The following is a 12,664-nucleotide window of genomic DNA, read 5'->3' on the forward strand; positions in this document are numbered from 1 at the left end:
AGAACAATTAGTAGTAGAATAACCTAGTACTTTGAGAACAATTTGTACAATGATCTGATATTAAATGAAAATTATATTTTCGCCTATAACCTAAAGTAGCATTTTATAATTACTGGTAACTTTGAAACTTTCAATTTAACTATATTTATTATTTTTATTTAGCGTTTTTTTTTGCACATTTTCCTTCAATTTCTTTCATTTTATTTAAAGATTACGCACGCTGGAACTATTAGTTCTTCACACCATGATGTGAATTATTTGACGTCATAGTCTAGGTCAATCCACAAAGAGAGATTATCTTGATAGTCTTGGAGGTTTTTAAATTTTACATGCATTAAAAGTCAGAAAAAGTAAGAAACAGACATATTTTTGTTTCTCATAACAAAATTCCTGTGCCGAGGTACAGTGTACCAAGGATGGCAGCTTAGGTGCCATTTCTCACTTGATATTTTCAATAAAATTTGCAAACTGCTTTTCAGGTGAATGGTGCACGATATTTTTCATGCAATTTTTTTATTTATTTAAAACAGAATGCACCAATTGGAAATATATGATCAATTTTTCCTTCAACAGCAATAATTTTCAAAGCATATTTTTATATTTTTGTATTATATATTAAAATATTGCGTGTAGAGAAAAGTATGGGAACAAGGTTTCGACCAGCATATTGGGTAAAGATCGCCTTCTTGTTTTCCCCAAAAAATAAAATTTCTGGATGAAGCTACTACTAAAAATGTGGTTATATAGCAAAATTTATAGTGTCTACTGGCCACTTGCTGTTAATTAGAACTTTGAGTTTTCTGGTCTACAATTGAACTGCTTATTGAACTGTTAAGTTAATGCATATTTATAGACATGGAATTTATAGACATGTCATACTACTTGCACCGATTACATAACATGGTTCAAATTTCTCCAAATATTTGGAAGCACATGTTTTTATATATATCATATACTGATACATATTCTTTCCTGACTGAAGTGATTAGGCAGTTAAACGTATCTTTTATAAAAGCAAGTTTTAATGAACCTTCGATATAAGTATTTTAAAGGCATACCGAGATTCTAAAAAGTAAAAACAATGGTAAAGAATTGAAATTCAAAATAACACATGGAATGAGAAAAAAAAGAAGCTGTATTTAATGCATTTTTAAAACCAATTTTTCTAACAGCGCTTGCAGTTGAGAAAGGAAACTTAACGTAGGCAAGTTAGTGCTGATTGTAATGCATCTGACATAAAAGAAACTTTATGTCTGATTCTTTTTTATTTATCTTTCTTCCTTCCATTTTTGAATTTGAAACTTAAATTTTCTGAAACGAAAATGCTTTTTTATCCAGGTTTACATCCTGGGAAACATACAATATTTATAATGCGAACTCTAGTAGAGTAAGTAACATTTCCTCTCTTGGTTTGGCGATAGGTAAGTGAGAGAGAAAGCTTGGGGAAAAGTTTTAACAGGGATTAATATAGAGTTTAAAATTTTAAAGCTTCTAGAGTTATTTTATAACTTCCTGTGGGCTTTCATCACTGGTTTACCCCCTTAAAAATGAAAACACGTTTCATTTAAATTAGCAAATATAACTTTTGAAAACAAGAGATTCTCCCTCTGAAATTTCTGAGCTCTCCTTGAATAGAAAGGACGATCAGGATATACAGGGTGTTTCTGAACTCTTGGGCAAAACTTTAAGGGGTGATAGTACATATCAGGACAAATAATATAATGGCAAAAATAAGGGTCTCTCAAACGTCTTCCGAAGGAGATAGGCGTGGCATTAAAGTTTAAGGTCCAAAATTTCAAACGATCATAAAAAACGGAAAAATTGGTCGATTCCTTTGCGGTTTCCGCTAAAATTGTTCTTTTAATCAGTATTTTCTTGAAAATAAATTTTGAAGATGTAGTTTTAAAAAAGCCGATAGAGGTCGCTTTAGACTTTGGGGTAACGAAAAACTATTTTTACCGCTATTTTTGAATCTCATTAGATTTTTTCTAATGCTTAGACTTAAACTTAAGTTTTCAGCTCAAAATCAGAATCATTGGGTGTGATTAATTCGCGGAACTGTGTTCAAAAGTTGAATTACACTCTCTCACAAAAAAAGAAAAAGAAAAAAGAAACATTAACTTAGAAGGAAAAGAGCGATCTTCACGAAACTTAAAACGGATGTGACCTATGACAAGATAAGAAAATAAATACAAATTTAGAACAGAAGATTGTTTTATTAAGAAGTTATGACGCAATAAAGGTTACAAAACCGTAAGTTGTATAGTCTCGTCTAGCAGTTATATAAGAGAAAACACGGCGTGGTATGGAGTGAAAAAAGTTACCTATGACCACTGGGATTAAATTGGGACTTATCGTTGAAGATAACATGCCTCCTGTCTATCAACACTCATCTAATCAAGTTCAGCAAAAATCCGATCGACGAAAATCCAATCCATCGCGATGGACGCCGGTTCGTGATACCAGCGTCTTTCAGTCTACTCAGTATTGTTTTTCTTGATACCATCAGTTTCTTGGAAGGTGTTTAAAGGCATGGAACTAATGTTTCTGACCTTGTTGATACGGTAGTGCCCGCTCTTATGATGTGCAATCTTCGCGCCCATTTCTGTTGCTATAATCCCTTTACCGACTACAATGGAGTGATTCATTTATTTTTACCTACACTAAGCTACTACCATATCGCTCCGACCGAAGTGGCAGCAGCTACACGCGAACAACCAACCTGCTTCTCTGAAGCCTACTGTACGTCCCTTTAAAACGTCCAACACTTGTTCGTCGTCCTAGCCACAATAGCGTCCTTGCAACTCGACAGTTTCGTTTGAAATGCCCTTTTACACAAGCTTTCACACTTTCATTCGTACCTTTCTGCGTATTTTGTATGCGTATAGCGCACTTATCCTTTTGTCACTGACAAGGAAATTCAAATAATCTCTTACCAAAATACATTTCTGCCGAGTTTGTTGGTTGCAGCTCAATTTATTCTTGATGCATACATTTGTTTTGTAAAAAGTGTATTTCAACCTTTGAAGACAGATCAGTTTTCTATACTTAATCACTCCCAACAATTCAGATTTTGAGCTTAAAATTTAAGTTTAAGTCCAAGCATTAGAAAACATTTAATGATATTCAAAAATAGCAGTAAAAAATAGTTGTTCGTTACTGCAAAGTCTAAAGCGCTCTCTATCGGCATTTTAAAACTACATCTTCAAAATTTATCTTCAATAAAATACTAATAAAAACAATAATTTTAGCGAAAATCGCAAACAAATCGACCAATTCTTTCGTTTTTTATGATCATTTGAAATTTGTACCCTAAATTTTAATGGCACCTATCTTCTTCGGATGATGTTTGGGACCCTAATTATAGCTATTATATTGTTTGTCCAGATGTGTACTATCCTCCCTTAAAGCTTTGCCCAAGAGTTCAGAAACACCCTGTATAAGAGAGACGAGAAAAAGTTTACAAATGAGTTTATTAAAATCATTCCCCAAAATGGCATTGTGAACTTAATAAATCATTTCGATTAATCTTTCAAAAAGCTGCAACATTTAGATGATAGTATATATAGCGCGGTTGTCGTTTTTTCATAATTGAAAAAAGAAAAAAAACCACTGCTTTGTACTTTTCTTTAATGGAGGAGAGACCCAGAAATGATTTATTTTCATGTATTTTTCATTCTGATGCATACTCAGGTAGCACACTTCTTTTCATAAACCTTGCAAAATGGTTTTAAATGCTGTGAAAACCATCTTGAAACGTTCATGAAACGTTTAAACGTTATGTGTACTACTTGGTTATGTACGCATTAGCTTATAAAACTTGAATTTGAAAATCTTATATAGGCAGGTTTTTGTGTGTGGATGTTATAGGAAAACCACGAATTTTGCAACCAAAAACGAAGTGCAAATTCAAAGCAAGAATAATGAACCTGATTTAAAGACCAAAACTTGCAAAACAGCCAGTAACTTTCCATCCCATTATACGTCACAAGAAGAATGATGATGCTCTCGATTGATTCGTTGCAAGACAAATAGCTATAATGGTTTTTCAAATACAAGATAAATTTCTAACGCCTTAAATGAGTAAAAATTTAAATCAGTATATTATTCCGTCAACATTAAAAACCATTAGAGGAGAGCAATAAAAATGTATATTTGAATTAAAAAACGTCTGAGGTCTCAAAAGTTGCCTTTTAGCATCAGGAGATCTCCACTAGAGTTTTAGTCTCCTAAAGTAATATCTTTCAGTTTCAAAACGGCACAAAAAAGTCCAAAAGTTCAAAAAAACGACTTTTTGAATTTTGTCTTACGAAACTAATAATTTATTTTTTTGAAAATGCTTGGAGGTTTTCATGTTTAAATCTGGGTAACATTAATATCTTCTAAATTTTTCAGCTTAATAGAGCAATTTCTTTGCATTTCAAAAAACCCTCAAAGTAAACCTAAAGTCAATTCTTTCCCTTGTAGTTAAATACGATATTACAAAACAAAAATAGGATACAGGTAATATAAATAGTTTAAACACATAATCTGAGCTTTTTTTTACAAATTATGTATTTAATATCATTTTTAGGCAATATATATATATTGCTTAATTAAAACTTTTTTTATCTACAATTACTGTAGTATTGTGATCGGAAAATTTGTATTTTGCGAAAGAAAAAACATTTATTTTCTACCTATTCATTAAAGCTTTTTTTATCTACCATTACTGTAGTATTGTGGTCGAAAAATTTGTATTTTGCGAAAGAAAAAACATTTATTTTTCTGCTTTTGGGAAACGATAAGAAATTGCTATATCGAACTGAATCTTCTAGGAGATATTAACGCCTAAAGACAATATCTTAGAAGACTAATCTTTTAATAGTGATCTATTTATGCCTAAGGAAACTGTTGAGACCCCAGGCGTTTTGAAAGTAGAAAATTCATTTTTCTCACTCTACCCTTAGTACTTTTTCTGGTCAAAATTTAAGAGAAGGGGAATGAAACTTATATTACTTCAATTGTACCATGCCGTTGATGTGTACAAGGAAAATAACTAACTAAGCAAACCTTTTTTTTTATTCCGTTTTACTTGAGAATTTACATTTTCAGTCTCATATTTCTTTCTCCATCATTGGAGTTACGAAATTTGACACAACATACATGAGGATTAATACCGGTGCACTACACCTCACGATTTTTGTTTTTCAGAAAAAAAAATCAAATTTTGATTTTAAACGAAAGTTTTACAGAACTTTTGTCTTTTGGGAAGGATCAATTCTTTGCCGGCCTTAAATTTTTACAAAGATCAAAATACGTCTTTAAAATTTTAAAAATAAAACCTTTCAATTTTGTCTAAAATTAAACAAAAAGCATATTTGTGTTAGGGCTTTCTGAAGAATGATGCTATCCGATAGGATTGAAACTCAAAGAGGAGGATATTAAACCCAATTGGTGAAATTTTGACCACAAACGATACTTGTACTAATGGTTTTTGTGTATTTAACCATTTATATACTTATACGAGTATAAACTAGCGTTACATTTAGAAATGAGTCTTTTGATTTCATTTGCATTTATCTTTTTCTCTAATAATGCCCTTTGCATTCCCAAAAAGCCACTAAAGCAACAAATAAATAAATAGATAAATAAATAAATAAGACAAGACGGAGAAAAGAAGTTTTTCCAAAGAAGGCAATCTTGAAGCGACAGTTGCATACGAGAATGGAGCAAAGAAAGTCAAATTCAATTTTCTTCTTTGTTACGAGAAAGGAATGGAATGTCAATTTCCTATGAATTTCCAAAACACATCTGTCGAAGGAAAAAAAAAAGCATCAAACAATGAATTTTCATTGTTATCAAACAAAATGAAAATTCAATACTTATAAGCTTTATTATGTATGCGCCCCGACATCGATTGCAAAATTTTCTAAGCATCGTAAATATCATCAATTCAGCAATATTTCGAAAAATAAAAGATCTATGCTTTTATTATATTCAGTATTTTCTGGCGAATATATTTTTCTGTTTCCTTGGTAATTTCTAAAATGAGAAAGGTAGTTTAAATATGTGAGTTGCGATTATTTTGTGCGAGGTAAAGTTTAATATCTATACTTACAACCTCAAACTTGATGGATTTCATAATGGTTTTAGAGATATTGAATAATGTTATGGAATAATAAAAGGAATGTTGTCAACGACTAATGTCCAAACGTTAGATACATAACAGTGAAAGGCTAGACAGTACAGTCCCGCAATTTCCAGTTGTGTAAATCAGAGGTAGATAAAAAACTACTCATTTTATCTTTCAATATTCTCTACGGGCGAAAATATTGAAAGAATAGCAGAAGAATTAATTGTTAGAGAAGTGACACTAGATGACTGGAAAAGGAAATGGGAAAAAATAAAAGGGAAATGTTGGAGATGTAGCATAAAATTCGCGAACATAAAATTCGCGAATTCACATTACAATTCGCAAAAGTGATTATTTAAAAAAAAAAAAAAAAAGTGAAGCTCTCTTTAAGTAGTTTTAACTTAATTTTGATGTTTTCATATCTTTGAGCCAGGTTCTTTCTTCGTTGTTTCATCTCCCTGATTTTTCGCTATATGTAAAAATTGCTATTTTTCTTCCAATTTTAATGCAATCTACATAATTCGACATTTCAGCTATCCGAGTTGGTGTCGATCCCGATAACTTGGATTTTTGGGATTCGACTGCAGTTTTAAGAACTGCGAATTATCAATGCTCCAGAAATACATGTTGGACTTTAGTTAAAGAAATGTTTTTAATGGAAATCCTCTGCATCTTGCAGGAGCTAAAGATGTTGGAAAAAATAAAAACCGTTTTTAAGTATTAATCAATTTTAAAAAAAGTCAAGGGTCACACTGCAAGGAAGGTGGTTCACCCTGTGGTCACTCTGAAAGTCCCCTGCATCGTTGAATGCATATTAAAATGTATAAAATTCAAAACATTTGTTTTGTTGTGTTTAACTTATATATGTATTTTAATGAAATTCTTTCTCTCTCTCTCGCTTATATATTCATAAAGATAGTAACATTTTTTTGAAGAATTAAACTATTCATGGGGGTTTTTGTTGAAACAATTTCTGTTAAAGTGCAAGAAGCTTTCAGGAATCATATTCATATATAATTAAAATTACATACTAAAATTTTGAAAAAAAAAAATAGTGAACGGAAAAAATGGTTGTCATAACAGATAATTTTAAGCGTGCATATGCAAAAATTATTTAAAAAGTACTGATTTTACAAAAAAGTTCTGACTAACCGTATTTAGCAGATTTTGTAAACTACGTAGTATAATGAAAAGTATAAAAGGTATACCGCTTAAATTACACTAAATTGAAAAATATTTTTCTGAAAAGCATTAAATGGTGAGGGGTTGACCCAATAATATAAAAGTTTCGAAACAAGCTATTGATAAATTTATTATCACTAAAATATAAATAGTACTGAAAACAGTCAAAAATACACTTAATGTGATGTATAAGTTTCATTTATTATCATCATGTAGTTTAATGAACAAACTTACAATAAAATGCAATAAACTAAGCTAAAATGAAACAGAGATTAAATACATAACAATAATCGGAACAAAAATAAGCATAAAACTCCTTATTTCTAGGTACATTACTATTCGTAAAAATAAAGTTTGTCAGGGAATATCAATATTCGTTGTATAAACTCTAAAAAACGACTTATGTCAAATGGAGAAGTGAATCTGAAAAACAAACTTGTGATATTTGTTGAAGTCAAATAAAAGTTGGGACATGATATGCTACATACATCTTATTATATCCAGGTGAATTTCCGACTGGGTTCATGTTTCTTCAAATATATTCTTACGTGCGGTTTTTTTTTTACGAAAACAAAATTGAGATGTATTCTGATATTTTTAGAGTGAACCACGTTACTTTCTTTTTCAAAGTTTCTGCAATGCTCAATAAAGATTTGTTTTACCTGTACAGTCGTGGGGGAGTAGAAAAAGATGCTCTTATATGAGTACTGTTTACTCTAGAGGCACATAAAATATGTTAGTTTATCAAGAATAATGCACAGTATGACATGAAATTTTAAAATGATGTTACAGAGTTGTTTCACATTAACTGTTATCAGTTTAAAATTTTCGGACAGAAATTCCCCTTTTTTTCTGTTATTTGCTATCGGCATTGAAATTAAATTTTTTAAATAAATTTCTGCGCACTTTGGTAAACGCCGATTTAAAATTAAATTGAGAGTATTCTGCTTCCAAACGTTAAAATCTTATTTTTGTTTATAATTTCTACATTACAATGGTTACGGCATTTTTTTTTCTTTTTTTTGCATAAAACCATAAACTAAGCCAACAATGAAAACATGTTTTTGCGTAAGCGAAAATATTGTTTTTTTTTTTTTTTTTTTTAATGAATTTTGAAATTGTTATTAGAAATGATCTGAAACAATATTTTCTTCCGATGGAAAATAATCAGGTTTTATGTGGGCATCCAAAAGTTCAGCGAAGATATTCGATTGTTTGCTTTTTTGCTAAGCTTAAAAATATATTTTTCGCCTGTGTAGGAGCCGCATACTATTGTTAAATGTAATAATAGTAGGGGAGATAGCGACCGAAATCTTACGACAATATATATAAGGCCAGAATTTTTTTAAATATTAGATTAGTTTACTTAAAAGAAGAAAACGCGAGTCTACCAAAAAGTTATCGTTGCAATAATTAATAAAAAATTTTGCAATATGTTGCAAAAACTTGTGAAATTGTCTTATATATATAAGGCTGAAACTCGGTAATATTATTGATTACGTATAAACATAACGAAAAATATATGTCTACCGCGTCCGAAGCGTTGCCGTGCCATGTCTACCACCCACGCAAGGTGCGAAAAAATCAGTCAATTTTGACTTAAATATATAAGCCTAAAATTTTTTTTTAGTAACTGTTTACAATGTATAAAATATAAAAACAAAAGTCTACCAGTTGTGTTATGTTGCAAAGGCATGATAGACATCACGGAATGTCGACCTCGTACCTCTATGTACCGTTTATCGGGCCGCTAGCGCTCGCTCGAAAAAGTTTGCTTGTCGTCGCGGAATTTCAATAAATAAAACTGATTTATTTTTTAATAAATAGTTTAAATCCTGTTTTTATTAAAATTTTTAGTCTACCGTGACTAAGAGGTTGCTTAGTCTTTAGTAGACGTTGCTTAATTTATAAAGTAGTTGGAAAAGTATGATTATTTTATCTTTTCATTCTTTATAAATAGAAATTTTTCAATTATTATTTTTTTTCATGATTACAATTTTCTATCATATTTAAATTGATATTCATACTTTTGTTACATTATTCATATATATATATTTAAACTTCTTCAAAAATTTTTTTGAATCACCACCTTTTCAATACATTTCGTAAATGGGGAAGTAAAGCTGTTTATTCATCTACTGCGAAGAAAGGAGAAGGGAAGGACACGCCTTTAATAACCTTGGGTCTGGGGCCTGGGCCTGAGTAAGGCCCCTATAGTGGAGGAGCCGACGCATCCGCCATTTTGGAGCAAACTTGATCCAGTGCTTCGCGGCGATAGCATTGCTGCTGATGTTTATATTTCTTTAGCATATGTTAAATTGGGTCAACAGATAATAGCCATCTGCAGAACTGAAAAATCTGTCTTACTGCATTTACTGGAAAATAGCAGATTTTTTAAAAAAATAATAAGCACTGTTCATAATGCACTCAAAAGTACAAAATAACTTTTCTGGGTCAGAAAGGACAATTTAAGAATTCCTGTAGTTTTCAAAAATTTCCAAGAAAATGACACCACAAACGAAGAAAAGTGCGGTTCTAGTCTGTAGAGAATGTTTTACCATTATCTAGCTTTCAATCATAAATTTGAGTGTTGAAACACGCATTTTTTTTCCTTAATGGGAAAGTTTGGTTTAAAATGACTTGAGCGCACTTTTCTTCGTTTGTGAAATCTTTTTCTTCAAAGAATTGAAAACTACAGGAACACTTAAATTGTCCTTTCTGACCCAGAAAAGTTATTTTGTCCTTTTGAGTGCATTATGAAAAGTGCTTGTTATTTTTTTTTAAATCTGTTATTTTAAAGTTTTTCGTTTTCAAACAAAATTTTACTTTAGAATTCGATTTTTTAGCTTTACGTTGTACCTTAAGGTTAAACAAATCATTTAATAAAATTCTGAAGTCTGTAAGTGGTCTAGTTGCTGAGTATACGCAAAAGAATGGTTCACAACATATAAGTAACTTGGGATAAAGATCCTAATACGTCTTTTTACTTAGCCCCGTTATCGATTATTGGCATAGATGCATAGATGAGGATAAAAACCCTAAGAAAGCAACGTCAGTGAATAAATTTCATTCTTGCTCCAGAGAGGACTTGATTCAAAATTTTCATTATGATTACTATTAACATTACATTTGCAAGGCAACAAAATTTGTAACAATGGATTTTATATTTAAACATTTAATGGGGAAATTACATCAAATTTGCTATTTTCCATCCTAACCGAAATAATGATGTTACTTCATAATTTTAAATTTTCAGCCTTAAGTTGTACCTTAAGATTAAGCAAATCATTTAGTAAAATCCAGAAGTCTCTTAGTGATCTAGTTGCTGAAATATAAGCAAAAGTACGCCTCAGATTACTCCATGACAATCACGTCAAGTGTAATAAAAGTGCTTAAAAACATCAATTCTGAACAACCAAAATTTCTCATCTATGATAGATTCTTTTTATTATATCGAATGAAAGAAATTCCATCATCTAATGATATTGAGAAAATTATTAAGTATGTTCAGCAGTATTCGTAGTAATTGTTTTCGACACGTACCCCGTTTCCTTCCATAAAAGATAACGAACATATCGTCGCCTCAGAGCAACAGTAAGATATCTAATCCCAGAAATAACATTAAGATATCTTACTGTTGTTCTGTGGCGACGATATATTAAGCGGAACTCACAGAGGTCAAAAAATTCAGATAGGAGACTCTGCAACACGTCCCTCTGACTTTTTGAATCAATTAAGAAATATTACTTTTAAAGAAGATTTGCTAGAATATTTACTAACAAACTGGGAACGAGATAACAAAGCGATTTATTTTGAAGATAAATTTGTGTATATTAACTACAAACAGTGTTATAGATTTGAAACCATCAACAGAAAAGTTGTAAAAATAGTCGATCATACTCAATCGTGCCCCAGACCGCGAAAAATCCGACACAAAAATGATTTACCATCTTTGTAATTTTTGAAGAGCTGCAGCCTCCATATGACGTCCACCTACGATGTTCAGATACTGATGTATTAGTTATAATATTGTCTAACATGAAGTTTTTGAATTCTAAAATAAAGGTCTGGATGGAAGTTGGCGTTGGAAAATCATTAAGAGGTATCAATGTCTCTGAACTTTAAAAGAATTTAGGAGAAACCGTTTGTTCCGCCTTGGTTGCTTTACACGCAATGACTGGTTGCGATCAAAATCCGGCTTTTTTCCGAAAAGGAAAAGTTCGACCTTACGTTCTATTTACAAAGTCGGAAGAATACACAGGAGCGTTAACAAATTTGAAAAAGCCATCGAACAATGTGAAATGCATGTCGCAAATTCGAATACAACTCGAAATTTCGGAAGAGTTGTGCGCCGAATGTACGGACAAAATAAAATGGAAAGAATTAATGATGCAAGAACCGTGACGTTTTTAGAAGAGTGTAAAAATTTTGAAAAAAGATAAAGTAATTCTCGAAAACGTGAAGAGTTTTGATCCGTCATCCTTAACCCTATGTTAGTCTGAACTTCGTGAACATTTCCTCAGAACAGCTTGCATTTCGCAAGTTTGGACAAATTTTCATTTAAAAAATCTGACAAGCTTATCACCTCTTGATTGTGGGTAGAAAATTGAGGACAACTGAAAAGTTTTTAAATGGTTTACTGAAAACAATTACCGCAAGCAATAAAAGATGTTATATTCGAAGCATAGCCTTCTGCCTCACCACGTCGAATTTTCGAAACATCGCTTCGAGGTGCACTCTCCCATGCTACGAACTAACTTTGTGCCAAATTTCATGAAAATCGGCCGAACGGTCTAGGCACTATGCGCGACACAGAGATCCAGACATCCTACAGACATCCTTCGGACATCCAGACAAAGAGACTTTCAGCTTTATTATTAGTAAAGATTAATTAATATGTAAAGAACTGCTTATTTGATTATTTTTTATTATTTATTGTTATGTAAGATCGATGCGAAAAATTTTATTTCATAAGTACTTGATCATAAAAAATAAATAAATAAAAGAGGCATAATTCAAAAGGTCAAGACATTATTAATGAAAAATGAACTTCACTATAATTTTGTACATAATTTTAATTTTAATAAAATATTTTTTAATTTCGTTTCAATGTTAAAATTATTTTTTTTAATATGCTTAAATCATTCATACTTTTCCAACTACTTTATAATTTAAGCAACGTCTACCAAAGACTAAGCAACCTCTTAGTCACGGTAGACTAAAAATTTTAATAAAAACAGGATTTAAACTATTTATTAAAAAATAAATCAGCTTTATTTATTGAAATTTCGCGACGACAAGCAAACTTTTTCGAGCGAGCTCTAGCGGCCCGATAAACGGTACATAGAGGTACGAGGTCGACATTCC

Source organism: Uloborus diversus, chromosome 1 (assembly GCF_026930045.1).
Source record: "Uloborus diversus isolate 005 chromosome 1, Udiv.v.3.1, whole genome shotgun sequence".
Taxonomy (NCBI): Eukaryota; Metazoa; Arthropoda; class Arachnida; order Araneae; family Uloboridae; genus Uloborus; species Uloborus diversus.